Source organism: Rattus rattus, chromosome 5, assembly GCF_011064425.1.
Source record: "Rattus rattus isolate New Zealand chromosome 5, Rrattus_CSIRO_v1, whole genome shotgun sequence".
Lineage (NCBI taxonomy): Eukaryota > Metazoa > Chordata > Mammalia > Rodentia > Muridae > Rattus > Rattus rattus.
The window spans coordinates 65,867,119-65,894,236 of NC_046158.1; the positions used below are offsets into that span (position 1 = coordinate 65,867,119).

The window sequence follows — 27,118 nt, forward strand, 5'->3', positions numbered from 1 at the left end:
CTGTTTTATTTTCTAGATTTTACCAAGATTCTATAAAATTGTATGTATAAGAGATGAGAGACTCAAAATTAACATTCTCCAGTCCGTTTTTCCTTGTTTAGTCTTTCTAAATTCTGTGTGATTGACAGGGATAAGGTCTGTTCTTAGGATGACAAACTATCCTGGTTTGCTCAGAGCTGTCACAGCTTCAGCACTGAAAGTCCTGTGTCCAACTGATCATTATAAGAGGAAGAAACTCAGGGGGACCAGCACCCCACCTTCAAGGGATTCTCTCTAAAAAGAGAACCTTCAAAAACACAAAAACCAGGAACCATCCCAACAGTGAGCTGTTGCATGCCCATGCTGGCATGCAGGAGGACAGCACACCGAGGCTGGTCTCACCTTCTACTCATCCACTTTCTTGTTAGGAATCCATCCTCCAGTGTGAGAAGACTCCTACAGGTTTGAGGATTTCAACTCTGGATCTCTGTTGTTCAGTCTGATCCTGATCAACTTCTCTGTAAGAACAAGCAGTCAGTTGTTCACTGTCAAAATGAAGCTTAATTCACATTCAGACGAGCTCCTGTAAAGGAAACTGGTAGACCTCTGTGGATGAAGCCTTTTCTTTCTCTAGGCATAAAAGAAAGGGGCTTATGTATAACCAAGCAAGCACTATATCCTGACACAACATTCCTGTTCATAAATCATCTGTCTCGAGGTCTTACAAAGTAGTCTAGCCTCAGTTTTTCAAGTATTTCCATTTGTAGATGATAATTTTACGTGTGTGCCTGCAGGGTTCTGGGGTTGTAACTTTGTTGGTAGAGTGCTTGCCTAACATGCATAAAGGATTGGGCTCAGTTCCTAGAACTTCAGAGACCTGTCATATAGCGCTGGGAAGGTAGAGGCAGGAGGATCAAAAGTTCAAGGTCACTTAAGCCAGTTTGGAAATCATAAGACTCTGTCTCCAGGGGTTGGGGATTTAGCTCAGTGGTAGAGCGCTTGCCTAGGAAGCTGGTTCAGTCCCCAGCTCCGGAAAAAAAAAAGAAAAAAAAAAAAAAAAGACTCTGTCTCCAAAGCTTCCATATTTTAAAAAACTGAAAACTTCTTATACTTTTGAAAAAAAATTTGTCAGTGAACTCTTGATTGCTTCTGGGGTGTGGGGCTCTGGAGCTCTTGGTGGGTCAGGTCCGTTTCCTCTACATCACCACAGGCTTCTGGCTTCCCAGGATGGCACTGGCCCTGCACTCCTGATCGGAGTGGAGCCTGATTCAGATCATGTGCCTGCTGCTGCTGAGGGTGGCCTGAGCATTTTTGCTGATGATGGTCCTGACTTAAGAAGTGACTGGTTTTTGCTGACCAGATCTCTGTTTTGCGACTGCTGTGACCTCTTTGCCCTTGGCCACAGGCTCTAATCCTGGTGAATCAGCTGAAGGAGTTGTGGGCCTTCACATTAGTGGCCCCAGTGCTATAAGTCTGCTTATTCCTCTTGATTGGGAGGGAAATAGGAGCAGTTGCAAGTGACCATCCACTGTACATTTGCAGATATGGAGGTGGCCTCTCTCCCGATAGCAGCCAGAGACTGGCCTTGAAATTCTTGTACTCTTGCTATTAGTGTCTTTAGCTCTCTTTCACTGTGTCAGGGTTTCGAATACTGTAGTTGTTCGGGTCAGATCTGAATAAAAATTCTAGATCTAAACCCCAGACCCCAAAAGCCTCCCTGTGAAGGAAGCTTTTCAAAAGCTGAGAAGGGACAACAGAGGAAAACTATTTGCCCATTTGTCACTAGACCCTAGAATGTGACAGCTTGCCTATTGAGTTGTTACCTAGTATGTATCAATTTGTCCCTGACTTATAGAGGTCACATAGTTACCCAGGATAAAGACCAAGTCCCAGTTTTTCTTACAGTTAGGTGTGATGTGACTTTTCTAGGGAGATATGAACCAGTGTCTATTTGACCCATAGGCTGTTAAAGTATCAGAACAGAACAAAGAAACGATTCTATCCAAGCCTAGGTGAGCCAACAAGTTTGAGATTATTTATAAGAACATGGGCAATGTATGGGCAGTTATGGCACTGAACAAGTCTCTTTCTTCCTCCACCTAAGGAGCAGTACCTGCTGGTACATACCCAGCGACAGACTGCCTCTGGTCTGTTTGCTGTCGTGCCACTGGCTCTTAGGAGGGCTAGAGAGAGCAAGTTCTACCTTTAGAGGAATAATGTGCTCAGGATACTTTGACGCGGTGATTTTCCACCTCTGGACAAGCTTACTGTCACCTGTATTGCTCTGCTTTTCTCTACTTCTGTCAGCCCTGTTGTTTGGACTTGGAAGCCTTCCAGAGACTCATAAGCACTGAATCTGGTATCAATTTTTCCCCCTACAAACTCTGGCTCTACACAAATCTTGCCACATTTGTTTTAGGGAAGTTCCTTGTCCTAGTTAAGTTTCTATCACTGTGATAAAACACCATGGTCAAAAGTAACTCGGGGATGACAAGGTTTATTTCAGCCTACATTCCAAACACAGTCCATCTAAGTAAGTCGGGCAGGAACCTGGAGGCAGGAACTGAAACAGAGGCTATGAAGGAAGGTTGCACACTCATACTGGCTTGGCTTGCTGGGTTTCTCGGTGTAGCCCTGGCTGTCCTGGAACTTGCTTTGTAGACCAGGCTAGCCTCAAACTTAAAGATCTTCCTGCCTCTGCCTCCTAAGTGCTGGGATTAAAGGCCACCACTGCCTGGCTCAGCCTGCTTTCTTATGCCACCCAGGACCACCTGTTCAGGGAGGGATGGACCCTCCCACAGCAAACATTAAGTAAATGCCCTACAGGATACTTTGATGGAGTCATTTTTTTAATTAAATAATTTTAGCTTGTATCAATTTGACCAAAACAAACAAACAAACAAACAAACAAAAACCAAACTAAGCAGGACACTCTTCTATCAGCCTTTTTCCCCCTTAGCATCTCTTGACTACTTTAGCACTTTTTGAACACAAGCATCTCCCACTCTATAAAGCATGATAGCTCATGCTACCTTTAGTCCCAGCACTTGAGAGGCAGAGTCAGGTGAATCTCTGTGAGTTTGAGGCCAGCCTAGTCTACAGAGTGAGTTCTAGGACAGCCAGGGCTACCCAGAGAAACCCTGTCTCCAAAAACCAAAAAAACAAAACCAAAACCAAACCAAACCAAACCAAAAAACCAAACAACAAACAAAAATCATGTTCCATCCAAAGCCCAGAAAAACCACTGAAGCCCTATTCCCTGCTGAATTAGCCTCTCTCTCTCTCTCTCTCTCTCTCTCTCTCTCTCTCTCTCTCTCTCTCTCTCTCTCTTTTAACCCTTCCCCGAGTAGCCCGAGAGCTGCCGCCCCTCCCCCTGAATTAGCCTCTCTTTCTCCCTCCCTCCTCTCTTTCTTTCTTGGTGTTTCTAGTTTACTTTTCTATTGCTGTGATAAACGCCATGACCAGAAACAACCTGGAAAAGGATTTATTTCATCTTACAGGTTACAGTCTATCATGAATGGAAGCTAAGGCAGAAGTCAAGACAGGGCTTGAAGCAGCTCCATGGAGGAATGACACCCCCTTGCTCCTCAGCTCACTCAGATACATTTTTTTCTATGTAATTCCAGCTCCTGCAGATCAACACCTCTGACTTCTTCATGCACCTGCAGTCATTTATACATTTATACATTAAACATTTATACATTTATACATACCCTCACTCAGCACACACATACACACAATTAAGAAATAAAATAAAGTTCGGGTATCGAAAAAAAAAAAAAAAAAAAAGTAAGAGAGAGAGAGAGAGAGAGAGAGAGAGAGAGAGAGAGAGGACCAGACTTCCATTTCCAGCATCCGCATCAGAAGGTTCAGAGTCATCCGTAACTACAGCAGCTCCAGGGGATTTCAAGATCGTTTTCTGGACTCCTTGGGGTCCTGCGAGCACGTGGTGTACACACACACACACACAATTCAAAAAGTTCCCCAACATGAATAGCCTAGTAAGAGCACCAGTGGAAGGGGAAGCCCTTGGTCCTTCTAAGACTGAACCCCCAGTGAACGTGATTGTTGGGGGGAGGGCGGTAATGGGGGAGGATGGGGAGAGGAACACCCATATAGAAGGGGAGGGGGGGGGGTTAGGGGGATGTTGGCCCGGAAACCCGGAAAGGGAATAACAATCAAAATGTAAATAAGAAATACTCAAGTTAATAAAGAAAAAAAGAAAAAAAAAAGTTCCCCAACTCCGGCAGTTCCTGATTATGCCAGGCTCGTGTCTGCATGCTGATTCACCTTTTCATTTCCTCTGTATTAAATATTGGGTCCCACGAGGATTTTTCTGTTACTTCTACCTCTCCCTTCCCCCACGGTCCAATAATTTCTATGGGTTCCAAATTTTCAGATCCTAGAAGAGATTCTAATTTGTACTCTTTCCTTTATGTGAGAAACAACACACTTACACAAAACTTACACGAAAAAACGTACACAAAACTTGCAGTGGTGGCACTTGCTTTTGATCCCAGCATTTAGGAGGAAGAGGCAGGTGGTCTCTGAGTTCCAGACCAGAGTGGTCTACAGAGTGAGTTCCAGGACAGCCAGGGCTACACAGAGGAAACCCTGTTTCAAGAAAACCAAACCAAACCAAACAAACAAACAGAACCCCAACAAACTGATAACGCTACCTCATCATTTTCACCCACTTTCTTCCAAAAACATTAAACAAAATAAAACAAAACTGGTATTCAGTACTATGTAGCCCTGGCTGGTCTGGAACTCAGTATGTGACTAAGATGGCCTCATACTCAGATCTGCCTGCCTGGTGCTGAGGTCAAAGGCAATCAGTGCCATAGCTGGCTCTTCTTCATTTCTCTGAGAATTCTGGTGTCCTCATGTGGGCACCTTCTTTCTGAAGAGATAGCTGAGCCTCAGTTGCATGTCTTGGGCAAAATTCACATAACTGATGCCCTAATGTTGACAATCCCATCTCATGTGTTGCAGACACTGTAATATATTCTCTACTCTGTCAGCCATTTCAGGGGGCTATGCACTCCTAGACTCATGTAGTAGCTCCCCTTTTATCAAGGAGTCAGGTATTACATTTTTATATAGAGAAAAAGTAATTCAGTGATTCTCCCATAAATGCTCCACCTCTAAGGGAGTAGCATCTCAGTGACATGTCTCATCACCCACAGCAGGAACAAAGCAAATGGCACCATAACACGAACATGGCCCATAGGGAAGGACGGCCATGGCAGAAATGCCTGTGGGCCTGCTCGACCTCAAATGGATTAGTTTCAGAGTATAACCGGGGAGTCCTATGATGTGCCCTACAACGTGGAGATTTAGTTTGGCTCTTTTCAGCTTTGGTGGCTGGGATATGGTTACTGGGCTGGGGAGGGGGAATATGGACATAAAGTCTGGTCTTCCAACTATTTGGAAATAGATAAAAGCCATTTGTTGAATAGAGAAAGGCACTATGAAGAAACCTAGTCCTTGACGTTGAATGTAGCCTGACTCTTGGATTTCTTTGCTTTTAAAGATTATTTTATGTATGAGTACAGTGTTGCTGTCTTCAGACACACCAGAAGAGGGCATCGGATCCCATGACAGATGGTTGTGAGCTACCACGTGGTTGCTAAGAATTGAACTCACCCTCTGGAAGAGCATTCAGTGCTCTTAACTGCTGAGCCAGCTCTCCAGCCTGCTTTGGATTTCTTATATAGCAGACAAATAAATCTGTATTTTTTTTCAGGTTTGGACTATTTTGTCTTTTTTGGGGGCGGGGGGGGCAGGGTCTCACAATGTAGTCCTAGCTGTCCTAGAACTCTGTGTTGATCAGGATGGCCTCTTGAACAACAGAAATCTGTTTGCTATGCTTCTTAAGTGTCAAGTGCTGGGATTAAAAGCATGAGCTAGCATGAATGTCTCTTTTTGTTTTGTTTGTTTGTTTGTTTATTTGTTTCTTCAATTATTATTTTATTTTATTTTTTTTTGCCAAGGCTAGGCTCAAACACTAATATTGCAACCTCCCTCGCCTCAGCCTCCAGAAAGTTGGGATTAAAGACATACAGTATCATTTTTGTTTGCTTATGTCTAAGAAGACCTAATCATAATTAGGTAATTGCCTTTTCTGAAGGGTAGCAAATACCTATCACATGGAAAATATTTAGAAATATCATATTGATTGTACAGAATGGAGTCTGGCCAGTGCAGTTGTTAGGATCAGTTACAAATCAAGTATGTCGGTAAATGTCTGTAATTCCAACAAGTGGGAGGCAGAGGGAGGAAGATAGGGTTTGAAGTAATATGGATTACCTAGTGAGATTCTGTTAAAAACAAACAAACAAACAAACAAAAACCCCTCAGGCATGGTTACTTCTAATTCCAGGACTCGGAGGCAAAAGGATGGCTGTGAGCTTGAGTTCAGTTTGGGTTACATAGTGAGTTCCAAGCAAGCCAGGCTACAGAGTGTGAGCCCCCACCTCAACCTCTTACAATCCCTCAGGAACACTCCAAATTTGGAACATGAAGACAAGCACATCAGAATTTCAAAGTCATTCTCGGCTACATAGAGTTCAAGACCAGTGTGTGGGTTACATGAAATCCTGTCTCTAAAAACTAATTAGTTAACTAACTAGCTACTTAGCTAACTAAAAACACATTTGTGGACTGTGGCTTTAGATCTTTGGAAGAAAAAAAAAGAGAGAAGTGAGAAAAGAAAAGAACAGGCGGGGTTGGGGATTTAGCTCAGTGGTAGAGCGCTTGCCTAGGAAGCTCAAGGCCCTGGGTTCGGTCCCCAGCTCCGAAAAAAAGAACCATAAGAAAAAAAAAAAAAAAAAAGAAAAGAACAGGCTGGGAGGTTGTGGTGCTCACCTTTAATCCCAGCACTCCAGAGGCAGAGGCAGGCAGATCTGGGTGAGCTGGAGGCCAGCCTGGTCTACAGAACCAGTTCCAGGATAGCCAAGGGTACACAGAGAAACCTTGTCTGGCAAAACAAACTAAGTCAAATAATAAAAATTTAAAAACAAGGTACAGGAACTTTCCCCTTCCACCTTAAGCTGTTCTATGTTCTCCTGGATTGAACTGGGGCATTCATAGAGATTATTCCGTTTTCTTCAGCTCTGAGAGGAAATCAAGAATCAAAAGAAGCAAAGTCATTTGTTTAACTGGGACAAGTAGTGTAAGAAGTCTGTAAGTGTAGGGCAATCGTTGAACTATTAAGGCGAACTTTATTCTAGTATGATTTATCTTCAATCAACGTGTTCACAAAAGACTAATTCCTTTTTCACTTAAGACAAGGTCTCATATAGTACAGGTTGGCCTTGCTCTTAACTGAGTATGACTTTGAACTCCATATCCTCCAAATGCCTCCTCTTCCTAAATTGCTGGGATTACAAGCGTGCTTGCTGTCTCAGAAATTTAGATCTCTAAATTACTTCAACACTCGGTCACCAACAGAAAATGGCAGAAACCCAGCCTACTCTACGCTATAGCCTATGATCTGAATTTGTTTATTTATGCCTAGGAAGGCAGCGGGACTTGCAGCAGGAGCTGAGCAATGTTTCGGCACTCGGCTGCAGTTCCTTGAACGATTGCTGGGGCGCTCTTCCTTTGATGTCTGGGCGTTCGTGTGTTCGATGATCTTTTGCAGCGTCTTCTAGGTTGATGTCTCCAGAGCGGCGGCGGCGGTGCCAGGTCCTGGACTGAGTTATCCCGGAGACCCCGGGCTCTGGCCGCTTTCTTCCGCTGGTCGGTCGAGCGGACCCCTCGCTTCCTTCAGCCTCTCCCCGCCTTCCGTCCGTGGCTCCGTGCGCTCGTTGGCCTTCCGGCCGAGCTCTCACTCGCCTCGCAGGTAGGCCCGGGAGGAGCCTGGGAGGCCCGGTCCGGCATCCTTCCGCCGAAGGCAGGAGGAGATCTTGGCGCCGGCCGGTGGGCGAGCGCGCGGCCCGTCGGGGCGCGCGTCGTGAAGGGGGTTGCGCCTGGGGGCGCGGCCGGAGGGCTGCCCGGAACTGAGGGAGAAGCCGGAAGGAGGGAGAGATGCTGAAGCTATTGGCCGGGTTCTGTAGAGAGGGGATGTCTGGTCCTGGACTCGTGTCGTCACCCCTAGACTGTGGGAGGTTGGCTCTCTTAGACCCAATTCTCTCTCTCCTTTCCTGCAACTCATGTTCCGGACGTCATGCCTCAGTTGCACTGGTGACCCACACTGAGGCTAGCCTCGGAGTGCCCTTTGAGTTGGTGGAGGCTCTTGAAACTAGGCCCTCCAGCTCCTTGGAACGAGATGTCAGGTTCTATTCTTTTGGAGTAGGGAAACCGAGGCTGAGGTATGGGACCTGACTTTTCCCTATGACCCCGACAGAGCATTAAATATGCTGTTTGTTTTTGTCTTTAACAGTTGACCCTTCTCTTTCTCCCATTTTACTGGTCACTTTTAACTTAACAGTGATTTCTCATTTGACTACTTGGAACTCTTCTTTCTTAGAAACATATATTGTGTTACTGGAGGCTTCAGACATTAAGGGAGCAAGGAATGTTTTTTGACTGGATTTGTTTTTTCGAAGTTTGTATTGTTTTAGCAAAAGTAGTAAGGATAGTTTTTGTTTTCTCATAAATAATTTTGTTTACTTCCACTTTACTTCTGATTAATACTGATTCCACTCTTCAGTTTACTCTAACTCTTTTCTGCTATGGTATTAAGTACATAGTGCAAGATGGAAGATGGTTAAGACTTTGAACTTAGGTTCTTGTGAAGGTCTTTTCTAGGAGGTATCTAAAGGGAGTCTAAGGAGTCTCTTTTGAAACTTTTTTTTTGTATTTGGTTAGTAGTTTAGTCATTTTATTAAGAGTTCAAAAGTCTGTGTAGAAACTATTCAAACTTAGTTAAATTGAAAATGAATCTTTCATGAATTTCACTGTTTCTCTTTTCTTTCTCAAGGTCTTAAGGTCAAGTGTTTTTGTTAATTCTATTTGATCAAGTGTCATGATCCTAGTCATTCTACGTTGGATAAGTTTCCACAGTATGTAAAATTCATAGGAGAATGACTTTAAGGTCGTAAGAAATTCTGTTTCTACACAGTTTTAAGATGCTTTATGAACTTTGGAAAGATGATAGAATTTTACATTGTTTCTCTAATTTTTTCTTTAATGTATGTGTAAGGTTAGTGAGGCCTATTATTCTTTCTCTTCTTTAGTAGTGCTGGGAATTTTGAACCCATGGCCACATACGCATTCTCTGTCACAGAAATCTACCCCTGAGATCGGCAAGATTTAAATGAAGGTGATAGATTGAATGATTGGTTGATTGCGTGTTTGTGTGTGTGTCTGCACATGGGCATGCCATACATGCATGTGTTTGTCAGAGGACAATTTTCAGGAGTCTGTTCTCTCCTCCTAGTCTATAGTGAACTCAGGTTATCTGGCTTGACAGTAATCCCATTTTATTTTCTGAGCCATTTTGATGGTCCATGAAAATCAAATCTTTTGATCATAAGCAATTTCTTAGTTATAAGGACCTTGGTACTTTTTATAAGTGTGTAGATTCTCGATTGGGTAATTAGGCCAAAATTATATCTTCTTTGAAGAGAACTTTTATTATGGAAAAAAATATACCAAAGCAAAGAAAGTAGAGGTAGAAGTAACATTGCCTGCTGGGACTTTATAGTTGTAAGTGTGTCTTAGTGACTCCCAATGAATGACAGATAAGAAATGGTGATTGCTGTATATGTCATGAAGAAAACGGTTGGAAACATTTTGAATGTTTCTGTAAGAAAGAACCGGCAGAAGTTTAAGTTGAATTGAGACAGATAAACTTGGTGGTGGGTGAGGTTATAGGAATGAGACTCTTAAGCTTCTCTACTTTTCTTTATAATTCATACAAGTTTTGCTTGATTAATTTTTGTATACTTTTTTGGTTTGTGTATTGTTGTTTTGGAGTTTTTGAGGCAGAGTGGACCTCTTGTGTTCCAGGCCAGCTTTAAATCGACTGTGCAGCTGAGGATGACCTTGAGCTCCTTGATCTTCCTGCCTCTACCTCAAGTACTGGATTACCAGTGTGAACCACTACTTGATGCTATATCTTGGGAATTACCAAAGTCAATTTGGGCCGTCTCCTGGCATTTCAGAAATGTTCACATTATGACTGAATTATTCTGTATTTTGCTAAGATGGTTCTTGTGGATAAGTAAGAGATATAAGCTTCAAATAGCTGTGGCTGTACATACTTTAAATTCCAACACTCCAGAGACTGATGTAGGAAGATTGTGAGTTCTAGGTCAGCCAGAGTTAACATCCTGAGACTGCCTCAAGAAACAAAAACAACAACAAAAACGAACACGAGACCAAAAAAAGATGAAAGCCTCTGAATGTTTTCTGGATTGTGGCTGGACCAGAGTTACTGAAATAAACTGCTTTTTTGTTTTTAACTAAAAGAGGAAAACCTTTTTTTTTTTCTTTTTAATGTTTATTTATTTACCTGCATGTATGTCTGTGTGAGGATGTCAGATCTGGAACTGGAGTTGCAGACAATTGTGAGTCACCATATGGGTGCTGAGAGTTGAATCCAGGTCCTCTAGAAGAGCCTCCAGTATTCTTAACCACTGAGCTATTTCTCTAGCCCTGAAAAGCTTATGGTTTTTTTTTTTTTTTTTTTAAGATTTATTTATTATATATAAGTACACTGTAGCTGTCTTCAGATACACCAGAAGAGGGCATCGGATCTCTTTACAGATGGTTGTGAGCCACCATATGGTTGCTGGGAATTGAACTCATGACCTCTGGAAGAGCAGTCGGGTGCTCTTAACCGCTGAGCCATCTCTCCAGCCCAGCTTATGTTTTTATATTGTATAATTTGTAATATGTTTTTAGTGTGCGTGAGGGAAATTATAGGACTTTTATTCTTTTGGTGATTTTTTTTTATCTTGCTTTATTAATGCTGAATTAAGTTTTTTTAAAAAATATTTATTTATTTATTTTATGTATGTGAATACACTGTAGCTGTCTTCAAACACACCAGAAAAGGGCATTGGATCTCATTACAGATGGCTGTGAGCCACCATGTGGTTGCTGGGAATTGAACTCAGGACCTCTGGAAGAGCAGTCAGTGCTCTTAACCACTGAGCCATCTCTCCAGCCCCCTGAATTAAATTTTTATTTAGACTTTATTCAGTATCAATAGGAATGGACAGTTTAACTCTATTTCCTCCTTATCTATCTTACTTTTAAATAAATTAGGAAAAAAAGTGTTGCTGCTGAGTGCTGGTGACACAGAGGCAGATGGATCTGTGAGTTTGAGACCAGTCTAGTCTAAAGAGTGAGTTCCAGGACAGTCAAGGTTACACACAGAAACCCTCTCTCCAAAAACCAAAACAAAGATAAAGTGGTGTTAATATATCAAGATATCAAGGTCTTTCAAAAAAGATAGGTCTCAGCCTTGATAGAGTTATTTTGGAATGGGATATAAATATTTTGTCCTGTGGTTTAGCATACAAAACCAACCCAAAAGAACAACAAACTGAAGTGCTTTTAGTCATCATAATCCTTGTTTCTTTCTCCAGTTCCTCATAAGCTCAAGGCTTTCAGTTTCTTGTTATGTCTCTGCTTGTCCAGACGTGTGCCCTACAACAGCCTGCCCCTATACTTTGGGTAACGTTACAGTTTTCCTTAACAGTTTTGTTGTTTTGTTTATTTTGGGATTGTAATTTATATATGTTTTTTCTTTTTTAGTCTCTCTATCATAGGTTGAGCTTTTGAAATTATTTTCTTTTTTGTGATTGAGCTAGCCCAGGATGAGCTTCACACAGTACATAGAGCAGTGGTGGTTCATTGGAGGACTTCTTGCTTTCCCAGTGTACATGTAGAAATGCAAGTTTGGAGGTAGATGCTGCCTCTGTCCTTGGTTTAGGCATTACTCCTTCATGTTTGTTTCAATCTGCATCAGTAAACAAATGTAAAAACAAACAAAAATCTACATTCATGAACTTGTGTTTCTTTTTTTTTTTAAGTTTATTAATGTTATGTATGTAAGTACACTGTCCACTGTCACTGCCTTCAGACACACCAGAAGAGGGCATCAGATCTCATTACAGATGGCTGTGAGCCACCATGTGGGTGCTGGAAATTGAACTCAGGACCTCTGGAAGGGCAGTCAGTGATCTTAACCGCTGAGCCATCTCCCTAGTCCGAACTTGTGTTTCTTTAACAAAAATAAAAGACAATTTTTAAAAAGTGTTCAAATGTTACTTCTTAGATGTTTTTCAAGTTAGTAGTCTTTCTTTCAAGGCAGCCTTGTGGTGGTTACCTGAGTATAGGATAGAGATGAGCAAACATAGGCCTAGGATGAGCTACTGCGTGTAGAGCATTGGTGATTCAGTGCGTCTTTCTCGCCTTCCCAGTGTGCATATAGGACTGCTAGTGAAAGGTTTGAAGGCTGCAGACTTACTTGGGTACCTCCCCTGCCCTTGTAGTTAGTCTTCTGTGTTTGTAGGTAAGGGTTAACTGCTTCCTGACTCGTCCTCTGTCTCTTTTGCTCTTAGGATTGATAAGCTACTTCTCTAGGTAAACTTTTAATTTTGCATTTGAGTCCATACTATCCTTGAATTCCTGATTCTCTTATTTCTGCCTTCTTAGTACTGGGATCATAAGCATGAGCGGACCCAGCTGGCCTATGTTATGCTGAAGATCAGGCTTTGTGTTTGCTAGGCAAGACCTGTCAGCTGAGCTACACCCCAGCCCCACATCAAGCTACTTTTTGGTTGTGACTTTTCTTTCAGCCACCTTTCAGACTTTGTTATTTTTCAGAAATATAAAGCTTATTAGAGGGGTTGGGGATTTAGCTCAGTGGTAGAGCGCTTGCCTAGGAAGCGCAAGGCCCTGGGTTCGATCCCCAGCTCCGAAAAAAAAGAACCAAAAAAAAAAAAAAAAAAGCTTATTAGATAGAGTAGAGTAGATCAATGATACAGAAGTTGATAGGAGTGTTCCTACCCTTGTGAAGTTTATTCCAGTGGAGAGTATAGTTGGCAAGGAATCTGGTAAGGGTGGGAATTTAGGCCGAAACTGTCTGTGGAAAACAGACCAATAAAGAGGAAGTAGGTAGGTAGGTCCTGGGTGTTCCTTTCATGGCATCTGTCTCACTGAAAGACTACTGTCATGACATAATTCTGTAAGTTCTTTTCCTGCCATCGCCTTCCCTCCCATTTTCTGAGATAGGTCTTATTGTGTTTTCCAAGCTGAACTGATCCTCCTATCTCAACCTCCCAAATGCTAGGATTATAAGCTGCCCCATCATGCCTGTTGTACTGGCTGGTTTTGTGTGTCAACTTGACACAAGCTGGAGTTATCACGGAAAGGAGCCTCCCATGAGGAAAAGTTTCCATGAAATCCAGCTGTGAGGCATTTTCTCAATTAGTGATTAAGGGTGGGAGGGCCCATTGTGGGTGGTACCACCCCTGGGCTGGTAGTCTTGGGTTCTATAAGAAAGCAAGCTGAGCAAACCAGGGGAAGCAAGCCAGTAAGTAACATCCCTCCATGGTTTCTGCATCAGCTCCTGCTTCCTGACTTGCTTTGGTGATGAATAGCAATGTGGAAGTGTAAGCTGAATAAACCCTTTCCTCCCCAACTTGCCTTTTGGTCATGATGTTTGTGTAGGAATACAAACCCTGACTAAGACATATTGGTACCAGCATAATGGGGTATTCCTGTGAGAACCTGATCATGTTTTGGGGAGGACTGTGGAAGGACTTGGGAACTTTGGGCTAGAAGAGCCATTGGGATGTTAAGAGCTCTGTGGGATGTTCTGAAGGAGCTTGGAAGATAATGTTGAGAACAGTGCAGAAGATGGAGGCCTGGTTTGTGAAATTTCAGAAGGAAGATTAAAGACTCTTACCAGGGCTGTTACTATTTTGATTGTGACGATTGTGTGGTTTTGGTTAGCTGGGGCTGAAAAATCAGCTGTGATTACCAAGATACCAGAACTATTAAAGCGAAACCTTTGCAATACTGGGACTATTGATGCTGGTCAACTGGAGCTAAGAAATTAGTGGTGATTAAGAAGAGACCAGCATCATTTAGGTGAAATCTTTCGGGAAGTGTTTTCTGAGAGCACGAAGAAGCTGTGTTCCAGAGATAGCCAAGGTTGTGCCTCATGCTGCATCTGGACTTGATGAAGTCACTCAGGTGGTACTGGCTTTGAAGGCATGAAGGGCTCATGAAGAGCAGTTGAGGCTTGGCACTGTGAGAGACCATGGAAGGCCATTGGTGGAGGTGCAGCCTCAGTTGCAGTTGATAGCCCAGGATTGGAAGGGCCATGCAAAGGAGTTGAGGCTTGGCACCATGAAGAGAGCCTATGAGAGGCTATTGGTGAAGCCTTGTTGCATCGGAAGACAGCAGTGTTTTGGAGATGCTAGTACCATGAGATGACCACCAAGAGTAGCAGCAGCAGTGGAGAACAGGCATCTGGAGCCAAGAAGAAAAGGTGTGTGCTACAAAGGGCAGAGCTGGAGAAGTGACCCAAGCCCTGGGAGGAGCTCAGAAGATTATGAGTGGATCCTAGATAATGGTTGGTTAGAGTTTGATTTTTTTTTTGTGACTGTGTGCTGTTATTTTTCTCTCTTGAAGAAAGTATTTTAGTGGAGCCCACAGTTAAGAGACTTTGAATTATAAAATGACTTTGAATTTTAAAAGAGATTGGATATTTTAAAGGGATTGCAATTTTAATATGTAAGAATTTGTAAAGACTATGGGACTTTTAAAGTTATTTAGATCTTGGGGATGAAAAAGAAAGTAAGGTTGAGGCTTAATAGTGATGTGTTTGTGTGTCAAGTTGACGAAGGGTCAATTGTACTGGCTGGTTTTGTGTGTCAACTTGACACAAGCTGGAGTTATCACGGAAAGGAGCCTCCCATGAGGAAAAGCCTCCATGAGATCCTGCTGTGAGGCATTTTCTCAATTAGTGATCAAGGGTGGGAGGGCACAGCCAGTTGTGGGTGGTACCACCCCTGGGCTGGTAGTCTTGGGTTCTATAAGAAAGCAAACTGAGCAAGCTGGGGGAAGCAAGCCAGTAAGTAACATCCCTCTACGGACTCTGCATCAGCTCCAGCTTCCTGACCTGCTTGAGTTCCAGTCCTGGCTTCCTTTGGTGATGAATAGCAATGTGGAAGTGTAAGCTGAATAAACGCTTTCCTCTCCAACTTGCTTCTTGGTCATGATGTTTGTGCAGGAATAGAAACCCTCACTAAGACATCTGGTTACAATAGAAAATTAAGTTAATATTAACACAATTAAGATTGGTACATGTACTATTTGTATAATACCTTGGTTTTGACATTGGCATGCTTGACTGTGACTTTAGCTTTTTTTTTTTTTTTTTTTGGTTCTTTTTTTCGGAGTTGGGGACCGAACCCAGGACCTTGCGCTTCCTAGACTTTAGCTTTTTTACTTGTAATGTGTCTTGAAATAGTTTTCATTAGTTTTTTTAAAATTACATATTCTTTAGAGGTTGAATGTAGTGAATTTTAGTGCAGAAAAGTTGACTGTTGTGCATTTGTCAAAGACTAAGTTGAAGCATGCAACTTAGGTTAGATTTAATAGACATTGAGAGAAGGAGAGCTTAGACCATTGTTGAGTATGTGTAAAATATCATGATCTTGTTTGGGTTCTTTCTGACAAAAAATTAGAAACATTTGCAAAGATTGTTTTTACTGTTGCTTATTGAAATTGTATTTCTATTTTCAAGACACACTGAGGAAATTTTACTTTTTGTGACTTGTTTATTCTACCTTGCTGATTGTGTTCTCCCTGACTGCAGTGCACATGGGTGTTTGAGAAGCAAACTGGAGATTTTCAGTCTAGTTGACCAGAGGAAAGTCACTTGCCAATGACAGGTGTAGTGGTACATGACTGTGATCCCAGCAGTTAGATGGTGGAGGCAGGAGGGTCAGGAGTTCAAGGTCGTCCTTGGCTACATGAGCAAGTCTAGGCTGGCCTAGGCAACATGACGCTCTTTCTGTTCTATCAAAAGAAAACATACCTCTTCCAAACTTTTTTCCCCTTCCCAAATGCTGGCATGTACCACCACATCCAGTCCAAACTCTTAGTAGCTGTTACTGCTTCAGTAACTAGGTAGCCTGGTTATAAATCCCAAAACCAGTGCTTACTAGCTCTCAAGGAAAGTTACTTAACCTTCCAATTTCTTCATCTGTTAAAATATAGAGTTGTGAGAAATAAATTATTGTGTAGAATACTTCCAATAATTTGATATGTGCTAGTGGTTTTCATCATTAGTACTATCAAAGTTTATATGTGTCCTTCAATAGAAGAACAAATAGTCCAGACATGATGGCAAATAAATTTAATCCTAGGCCTGGAAGGCAGAGGTGGATCCCTGTGAGTTTCGGTTCAGCCAGGGCTATATACTGAGGTTCAGGTTAGCCAGGGCTACAGAATAAGATGCTGTCAGAGCAGCAGCAGCAGCAGCAGGAGGAGGAGGAGGAGGAAGAGGAGGAGGAGGAGGAGGAGGAAAAATATCGATGCTTAGTTTGAAGTGTTGGAGTTTTGAGAAAACTTCCACAGGGAACAGGGAGGTACAACTGTGAATCTTCTGCTTCCTTCCCCCAGAACCCTTCAGTTAATCAAAGGGTGAGTCTTTAATGGGTAAAGGAAGCCTAGAAAGTAACAGTATCAGAAACACAGTTCTAAATATAAGAAAGACTACAAATTTTTGTGAGACATTGTAGCAAAACAGGCCAAAGCTATTTTAGAATAGAACATCCAGGTAGAAAACATTTAAGCAAGCATTTGAACTTTGCTGTTTGAACTAATTTAAGCCGAAGAATTTAGACGAAGGTGATTAAATGAGTGAAAAAAATATTTAGGGGATAGTCAGCTATGAAATTAACCCAGGTAAATTGGAATAATGAATGTGTTTGTTACACAATGGTAAGGACTAAGAATCCTATTAGAGTTAGTTTTCTATTACTTTTATAAATTGTTGGTTACTCATCATTTTTAGCTTGTCTGTTTAACAGTCCCACTCTGTCATTAAAAAACCCTAATGATTTTTTATTTTTAGAATTTTATGTATATGAGTAGTACACTGTCTCTGTCTTCAGACATACCAGAAAAGGGCTTCGGGTCCCATTACAGATGGTTGTGAACCACCGTGTGGAATTGCACTCAGGACCTCTGGAAGAGTAGCTAGTGCCATTAACCACTGAGCCATCTCTCTAGCCCTAATGTATTCCTGGTTTTTGTTTGTTTTGGAGACAGGGTTTCTTTGCGTAGCCCTTGATGTTCTGGTACTCACTCTGTAGATCATGCTGACCTTGAACTCAGATCAGCCTGCCTCTGCCTCCCTTGTTGCTAGGATTAAAAAAAGGATGTGCCCCCCCATGCCTGCCCTTACTTTTTTTTTTTTTTTTTCCTGGACATGGGGTCTGGCAGTGTGTTGTCTAAGCTTGCCCAAACTCCTAGACTCACTCAAGTGGTTTTTTGGCTTTGGCTTCAGACCCACAGGTATACACTGCCATGACCTGCTTTTGAATGAATGCTATGACCTAATAATAATACATGCTTTAAAAACATTATGCCATCTTCTGTGTGAGGTGTGGTTTGGAAAGAAGTGAGGGAAGCATAGTTGGGAAGCAACTTAGTAGTCCAGTCAAAAGCTAGTGATAGTTTAGATTAGGCTGTAGGCAGTAGAGATGGAAGGAAGTAGACAGATTCAGAACATATTTTAGAATCAGGACAAACAAGACCTAATGTTGGACTGAAAGAAATGTGTGGGAGGAGGGAGGTGTCAAGTATGAGCCCAGGTTTCTCCTGTGAGCATCTGGGTAGATAAAGGTGCCACATTTCAGATGGGAACAGGGAGAAAAGTTGGTTTTGATGAATTGAGGAGTAGAATAAGGCTTTGTTTTTGTCACACCAAGCATGAGCTGCTGGTGAAGCACACATGGAGACTTTGAGAAAGCAGTCTTCAGGCTGAGGCAGAAAGTTGTTGGAGGTAAATCTGGAAGGAATTGCTATGTAGAGGATATTTATAACCCAGGAAGTGGATAGGCTCACCTAGAAAAAAGAAGAGAGTGGGGTGAGGGGAGCGCAGGACTGAGTCCTAAGGAATCTAAGACACTGTAATGGTGGAAACAGAGAGCAGCTCATTTAAAAAAAGACAGGATCAAGATGTATTTTGTTGAATTTAGCAACAGGTCATTGATGGTTATAGCAAGAACAATGGCATTGGACTGCAGGGTCAGGAGCCAGATGGAAGTGGAGATCGTCTTCATGTTTTGATTGTAGTCAGTCTTCCCATAAAAAGCAATGTTGATTTCATTTTTCTGTTTTTGACTGTCTTTGGTTGCTTAGTAGGAAGTTGTAAAGGTGAAAGGGGTTAGGGTAGGAGGAATTTCTGTCAGATGGTTAGAGAAATGATTCTCATGATCTAAGTATTGGCCCTCAAGGGCAGGCAAAGGTTTTCTACTCTGTGTACTTTGAACCTTGGTATCTTTGGCCTTTTTTCATCTTCCTGCCCAATCCAATATGTCTTGAACCTTTAAGTTGTTTTTTTTTTTTTTTTCTTACTGCTTTTTTTTTCCTTTCCCCCCCTCTGTTTTGCCATTGTGCCTGACTTTTAGTTCTCCTAGCATTTTTTAACTTATTGACTTAATTTTTACTTGATTGTTTATGTTCCTGGTACCCATGGGTACCAGAAGAAGTTTGTGAGCTGTCATATGGGTGCTGGGAATTGAATCCAGGCCTTTTGGAAGAGCATAGAAAGTACTCTGTTAAGCCATCTTTCCATCCCCCAAATTATTATTGTTAAATCAGAGATCAAAACTAACACCTGTAGTTTCCATAGAGCATGTGTAGTTTAAGAGTTGTTGTGTGGGCCTAAATTGAGACTTAAAAATCAATGTCAAAAATGTGGCCCCAGGTTAGCCTTGGAATTTCTGTATAGGATGACTTTGAATCTTCCTGCCACTGCGTCATAACAACTGGAATCTTTTGATAATATTGCTTTTTGAGGAACTAGGTTCTTCTGGCATTCTGGTTTTAATTATTTGCATTTTACTGATGGGATAATTGGAGTACAGCATCTGTGTGGTTTTAACGTCCTATCATTTTTAGAGTCAGTTAATGATAGGATTAAGAATTTGAGACTTTTAATCATGTTCTTTGTCTAAGGTGATCCATATAAAGCCATATTGCATTTACATGAAGCTGTATGAAATGGACTTCCTATTCTTATAATCTCTGAAAGGGATATCATTCAAGTGATGTTAAGCAGATGTTCTTTCGAAAGAGAACAGGACGAGAGGGAATATATCTTAATTGGTGACAGAAGGGATATGGGTTGCTTGTTAGAACTTCCTGACAACAAGATGCTGGACAGTAACCAAGGATGATTGTGAAATAAATTTGCCTAAAGATTTAATAACTACCTTTTTTGGGGACTGTGGAGGTCCGGACTTGTTTTGAAATAAGGGAGATGATGAAGATGGCATTCTCAGATCCCTAGTAACCTCAGGACAGAACTGCTTGATAACTAACCAGAACAATATCTTTGCCATTTTAATAAGCATATTTTCATTGTTCTCACAAAGAAATATCACTAGCGATGGTAGACGGGTGGGGTGGGGGGGTGCTATGGAGATGGCTCTGTTGGAGAATTACTGGAGAGTTCAGATTCGCCGCATTCAAGGAAAGCTAGATGTGTGGTAGCTCGTGCCTGTAATATCAGTTCTGGGGTGGGTTGGGGAGTGAGGAGGCTGGAGGATTCCTGGAGCATGCTGGCTAACCAATGAAGCCAAATTGGGACACTCTAGGTTTTGTGAGAGACCTTATCTCAAAACTAAAAAGAGTACTAGAGCAATGGCTCAGTGCTTAAGAGCACTTATTGCTCTTGCAGAGGATCTGTGTTTGGTTCCCAGTAGTAGCTCACAACCGCTTGTAACTCCAGTTCAGGGTATCTGATGCTCTCCTCTGCCCTCCATAGGCACATACATACAGACAAAATACTCACACAGAAAACAAGTCTTAAAAAGCCAAAATGAAGAGCTATTAGATACCGGACATTGGCCTTCACATGGACATGCATCCCTGAGCACCCCATTCATACACACAGAAGAGAGTAGGCGAATTGAGCCGGGGGTGGTTGGACATGTTTGTAATACAAACGTGGGGTATAGAGGCTGGAGGATCAGGTATTAAAGGCCAGTCCTACCCACATGGTACGTTGGAGGCTAGCCTGGGTTATATGAGATCCTGTCTTAAGAAAAAGAAAGGAAAAGAGTACATAAAAACCAATTTGTCAAGCCTGATAAAATAGAGTATTGGTGTTCTGAATCTTTTTCCTATATCTTTGATGAACCATGAACACTCATCTTAAAATTTTTTCCTTTTTATATTAATAGGAGTGAGGTATGCATGAATGCTATGGTGAACTTGTGGAGAACAGAGGGCAGTTTTCAGAAGTCAGTTCTTCTACCATATGGACTCTGGGGTTGGAGCTCAGGTGCTCAGGTTTGGTGGCAGGTGTCTTTCCTGATTGAGCCACCTTGCTAGCTCCTGTGTTCTTTATCAAAAGGGTTTCTGCTATGTATGAATCATTCTTACTAAACAATAGATCAAAGCCACCACCTGCAGCTTCTATAGAGTATGTGATTTGAGTTTTCTCAAGTGATGTGATAATCTTGTTCCACAGGCTTACCTGAGATATAGAGACTTGTAAAATTGCTTAAGAGGTTGGTGAGATGGCTCAGTAAAGTGCCTGCTGTGCAAGCATGAGGACCTCTTACACCCATATAAAAGCCAGGTGCAGCTGTGTGTATCTGTGACCCAGTGCTGGAGGGACAGAGGTCCATGGATGCTTGAAGCTTATTGGCCAGCCAGTAAGCTCAGTTGAACACTGTCTCCAAACCAAACAAACAAACAAACAAACAAACAGAAAGGTAGAGAGCAATGGAGAAAAAAAATACCTAGAATTGTTTACCTCTGGCACACTCATGAACAACCCCTCCGCCCCCAATGTATCTAAACACAAACTAGTTGAGGGCCTGGCAAGGTAGCTTAGTTGATAGTCATTTTTTTGCTTGCATGAATCCCAATCCTCAAGCACAGTATAAACCAGACAGATGGCACATGCCTACAATCATAGCACTCTGGAGATAGAGGCAGGGTGATCAGAATTCAAGGCCAATCTGGGTTTTATGAGACTGGGGCGGGGTGGGAGGTGGTAGGGGGAGCACTTGGGAGGCACAGGCAGGTGGATCTCTTGAGTTTGAGGCCAGTCTGGTCTGCAGAATGAGTCCCAGGACAGCCAGGGCTACACCATTGCCAGACATACCAGAATAACAACATTGTTTTGGAGAGTGAGTTTCCTTCTTACATGAGCCTTCAGGCCTATCCATCTAATTGAGGATGTCAAGTGCTGCCTTTCATATGGGACTTTGGGGATCAAGAAGGAAAATGTATAGTCTTTTTTTTTTCTTTTTCTTTTTTTTTATTTTATTTTATGTATATGAGTACACGGTAGTTGTCTTCAGACACGCCAGAAGAGGGCATCAGATCTCATTCCAGATGGTTGTGAGCCACCATGTGGTTGCTGGGATTTGAACTCAGGACCTCTGGAAGAGCAGTCAGTGCTCTTAACCTCTGAGCCATCTCTCCAGCCTGAAAATGTATAGTCTTACGGAATTGAAACTGCTTATAGAATTGTAACCAGGACAGTTAGAAAGAAGCTAATATAAAGATTGTCTTTTTGTTCTGGTGAGAGTAGTAGGTATCTTCAAACGACAACACTAAGCAACTTCCTTGAAGTTGCTGTTGTTCAGTATGGCAGGTAAAAGCTTCGATGTACATAGTTGTGGTCTCTTCTCTAGACTGAAAAGCCTTTGTTTTCAGTTCTCTGTTCCCTGTCACCTGCAGCAGTGTTTTCTATGTAGTGATGCAGTCCTTCAAAATTAGAATAAATGGAAATAAGTTCAGTGAAAGTCAGCATATATCTGTCTGTCTCTATAAGACTATATATATATATATATATATATATATATAGTCTTCTATACATAGAGGCTTATGCCAAACAAAAGTTATTAAAATCCCTTTGTTGACATGTGATCAAGTGGAAAGAAGGACCCGAGAAAGGAGGAAACTGATTTTGCAGCTTTGAACTTCAGCTTTAGCATTTGTTGGCTGTTAAAACAATATCTAACCATTTTTCCTTTCCTGGTCCTGGCTTTTGGAATGATGACTCTGAGACTAATTAGGTATTATTAAATGCCTAGGCCATAAACTTTGGCTCATTCCCTGACTAGCTCTTATTTATCCATTTAAACTGTTCTTTTTATTTTTTATTTATATTTATATTTTTATTTTATCTTTTAACTATACTATGTCTACTACTTGGCTAGTTACCTTTCTTCAGTCCCAGCCCTCTTCTTCCTTCATTTACCTGGTCTGTCTCCTCCATACAATCTGGCACTACCTTGAGTCTCCCCTTTTGTCCTCTCACTATTTCCCAGAATCCTCTCTTCCTGCCAGTGTCCTACCTCCTATTTCCTGCCTGAGCTCTTTGGCCATCGGCTTTTTATTGACAGGTGATGCTTCTGAGAGCGTGTAAATTCTCACTACAGTTTGCTGTTTGATCATAGGCAAGTAACTTTACATCGAGCCAGTAAATTAGGAATGGTTTGGGAGTGGATTTACAGAGATGTCATAATATAAAGCACCAACCTTTTTTTTTTTAAAATTATAAAACAGGACTGGCCTGGAACAAAAAAGATTCCTTCCCCCATCTGTCTCACAAGGGCTGGGAATCAAAAGTGCAATGATTAAAGGCATGTACTACCATGCCCAACACATTTTATTTGTTTATTTATTGTTTGTTGAGGTAAGGTTTTCCAATGTATCCTTGGCTGGCCTGGAACTCCCTATGTAGACCAGGCTGACCTTGATCTCATAAGAGATTCACCTACCTCTGTCTTCTGAGGGTTGGGATTAAAGATGTCTACATCCCCAATATGGTGGTGTTTAGTGAGGTTTTTATTTTTTGGTGGTTGTTTTATTTAGTTTTTTATTATTTACATGTATGCACATTTTCCCTGTGCACCAGACAGGCTAGTAGAAAGCATTAGATTTCCTGGAACTAAGAGTTACAAACTATTGTGAGCTGCCATGTGGGTGCTGGGAATTGAACCTGGGTTCTTTGGAACAGCAACCACTGAGCCATCTTTCCAGTCATTTTTCGTTTGTTTGTTTTGAGACAAGGTTATACTATAGTTCAGGCTGGCCTGGAACTCTTTATTCCAGGTTGGTCTTGATCTTGAAGAAATCATCCTGCCTTTGTTTCCTGAGTGCTAGGATTATAGGTGTATACCACCATGCCAGGCCTGACTTGAAGTTTTCTCCTAAAAATAATGTGTATTTCTTCCCCTGTTTTGGGTCTACAGGCTAATTTCATAAAGGAAGCATAAAGGGATCCTCTTGAAGACCTTGCATTTTCGCAGAACTCTTGGAAATGCTACTTGCATACTGCCTGTGTTCTGTCTTTCACTCTGACAGAATGGCTCGCTTAGCTGTCCTACATTAGCACAATGAACATCTGCCAGCTTTGCCCCAGCTACCTGCAATCTTGCTTGGGGCTTAGAAAAGTTTTTTTTTTTTACCCCTTTCTTATGATTTAGTGATTAAAAAGTGAAAAGAAGGGGTTGGGGATTTAGCTCAGTGGTAGAGCCCTGGGTTCGGTCACCAGCTCTGGGAAAAAAAAAAGTGAAAAGATAGGTTGCAGAGACATAGATGGGTATGTATGATCACATTTTGTTACAAAACCCAAAAACTTACTTGAATGGATATTTTATGTTGTATGAGTTACTACGGTTTTAGGAACATGGGATTAGGAAAAATTAAGAAGAAAAATAGTGCATTTTAAAAACTTGTTACAAGAAATGAATGCTACTTTAAAAATTAAGCTATTTTGACATTTTATGTTTACATGCAATTGTACAAAACAAGAGGACAAGATGTCCATCCATCCATCCATTGTGTGTGGCCTTTTCTTTACTTTTGCCCAGTGAGAATATCCTGTATAATCAGTAATTTTTTTAAAAAAATATTTATTTTATGTGTTTGAATACACCAGAAGAGGGCATTGAATCCCATTATAGATGGTTGTGAGCCACCATGTGGTTGCTGGGAATTCAATTCAGGACCTCTGGAAGGGCAGTCCGTGCTCTTAACCGCTGAGCCATTTCTTCAATCCTAAGTACTTTTTTATAGCCTGAGTATTGATATTGATGCAGGCCATTTCTGCTACTACCAGGATCTCTTCTGATATCCTTTATAAACGTCTAGTCTCCAAGTTAAAGTGTCTAGGCTGGCAGTGCAGGTGGCTAAATCACAATAAAGCTTTGCTTAGAGATTCTATGGAGAATACATTGGAGGAGCAGGTACCCCAACTCCCAATACTGTCAACCCATCAAAAATCTCTGGTGCCACTAATTTATTTCCTTTTGTCTTTTCTATAATGTTATATAAGCAGGGCCTGGTGGTATAGGCCTGTAATCAGTTAATCAGAAGGCTAAACCAGGGAAGTTCCAGACTTGCCAGGTGATTTAGTGAGGCTGTCTCAAATAGAAAAATATTTAAGGTGTAGTCCAGTGATAGAGCACTTGCTTAGCATGTCAGAGACTGTATAGGTTCAATCCTCTGTATATAAAACAAATGAGTGAGAGAGGGAGGAATGGAAACATGCAGTTTTAGACTATCCTTTTTTACCCAGCATAATTATCTAGAATGTTTTAAGTATTAATGGTACTCTTCTTTTTTTTCCCTCGGTTGGGGACCGAACCCAGGGCCTTGCGCTTGCTAGGCAAGCGCTCTACCACTGAGCTAAATCCCCAACCCAATGGTTCTCTTCTTCTGTTTTTTGTTTTGTTTTGTTTTTTTCTTTGTTTTTTGAGACAAGGTCTTCCTACGTAGTCCTGGCTGCCTAGAACTTGCTGTGTAGAGCAAGCTAGCTATGGATTCAGAGAAATTCTCTTGCCTCTGCGTCATGAGGGTTGGAATTAAAGATGTGAGCTGTCATGCCTGATATATAAGTAGTTTTTATTTTCTTAAATTGTTTTCTTACATTGTATTTCTTGGTTTAGATGTGATAGTATTTGCTGAATTGTTTACTTGGTGAAGGATTTTTTTCCCTCCCAGTTTTGGGGCTGTTATGAATAAAACAGCTGTGAACATCTGTGTCCAAGTTTTTTTTAATGTGTGTGTACATGTTCATGTGTATGCATATATGTGTAGGTGGAGGCCAGAGATTGGCATTGTCTTCTCCAATCACTCCACCTTAGTTTTTAGTTAGTTAATTAATTAATTAATTATGCACTCATCTGAGTGCTTTGTCTTCAGACACACCAGAAGAAGGCATCAGATCTCATTACAGATGGTTGTGAGCTACCTTGTGGTTGCTAGGATTTGAACTCAGGACCTCTGGAAGAGCAGTCAGAGCTCCCAACTGCTGAGCCATTTCTTTAACCTTAGTTTTGAGACAGGGACTCTCACTGAACATGAAGCTCACTGATTCAGGTAGTTAGGCTGGCTGCAAGCCTGAGGGAGTTCCTTTTCAACCCAGGGTGCCTTCCAGGCAAGCGCTCTACCACTGAGCTAAATTTTGTGAATATAATTTAACTTGTAATTTTTTTTCAATAAATGTCCAGTAAATAATACAATTACTGGGTTATATGAGATCAGGTTTGGTTGTTTTTTTTTTTTTTTTTTGTTTTTTTTTGTTTTTTCAACCCAGGGTTTTGGGTTTGGGGATTTAGCTCAGTGGTAGAGTGCTTGCCTAGCAAGTGCAAGGCCCTGGGCTCGGTCCCCAGCTCTGAAAAAAAAAGAAAAAAAAAAAAAAAAAAAAAAGACTGGGTTTCTCTGTGTAGATCAGGCCTTGAACTGGCCTGCTTTGAACTCAAGAAATCTGCCTGCCTCTGCTTCTCAAATGCTAGTATTAAAGGCTACCATCACTAGGCTATGGTTTATATTTTTTATTTTAACAAAATTAAGGCAAAAGAAAGACGGTTTTGTTTCACATCCTTTCTTGAACTTAAAAATAACTTAAATTTTTTTGAGACTTTTTTTTAGGTAGCCCAGGCTGGCCTCATTATATAGCTGGGGATAACTTTGAAAACCCAGGTCTCCTGTCTCCACCTCTGCAGTGCTGGGATTACAGATGTCTGTGCCTCCACACCTGGCTTTCATAATTTACAGGGATTTCTGATGGTTTGCACAGCATCACAGTGTCACTGGTGAAACTGCTGTTACCTAGACTTTACTTTGCCTTGCTGATCTTGATCAGTGTATGTATTACAATGTTAATTAACTTCTATACTTCACCTGTAATGGTTAACTTCTCCAAGGTAAATTTCTTTATATATAGGTGGGGGAGGCATGGGTGTCAAGTAATTTGCTTAAAGTTATATAGTGGACCACTGTGTACTAAGTAAGATAAATTTAGACACTTTCTCCCTTCCTGTCTCTATCTCCTAAGTCAGCTTTTTGATGTTTTAAGACAAGAGTCTCTTACAGTCCAGGCTGGCCTTAAGCTTGGTTGAGTCAGGAGGGATGACCTTCAGTTTTTGATCCATCTGTGTTCTCCTTCCAAAATTGCAGGAATAAATTGCTATATTGGGTTTTATGAGGTACTGGCAAGACATTTTTCCAACTAGTCCCAGGCTATTTTGATTTTGTTTTGAGACATGTTGCAGTCCAGGCTGACTCCAGACGCACAGCAGTCCTCCTGCTTCAACCTCAGAGTTGGGATTAGAGATGAGAGCTACCATATCTTGTTAACTTCTGATTCCCTCCCTCCCTCTCTCCCTCCCTCCTTCCCTCCCTCCCTCCTCCTTTCTTTTCTTTTTTTTTTTCTCTTTTTACTCACCCTTTCTCTCTTTTCTCTCCTTTTCTTTTTTTTCTGTTTACTCATCCTTTCTTTGATTTCTTTTCCTCCTTCCTCCTCCCCCCCCCTTCCCTCTCCTTTTCTTTTGTCTGCCCGCCCTTCCTCCCTCTCCCACCCTTCCTTCCTTCCTTCCTTCCTTTCTTTCTTTCTTTCTTTCTTTCTTTCTTTCTTTCTTTCTTTCTTTCTTTCTTTCTTTCTTTCTTTCTTTCTTTC

At 41.5% G+C, this 27,118-nt stretch overlaps 1 protein-coding gene across 8 annotated transcripts in view; it reads left to right on the top strand.

The window, feature by feature from the left end:
- The first annotated feature begins 6,874 nt into the window (after positions 1 to 6,874).
- The window catches only part of Ambra1 (autophagy and beclin 1 regulator 1), a 188,797-nt gene continuing 168,553 nt past the window's right edge, over positions 6,875 to 27,118 (top strand). For all 8 annotated transcript variants that reach the window (XM_032903707.1, XM_032903706.1, XM_032903710.1 and 5 more), the window contains exon 1: positions 6,875 to 7,828. The gene's annotated coding sequence lies outside the window, so the exon portion shown is untranslated. The remainder of the gene's footprint in view (positions 7,829 to 27,118) is intronic.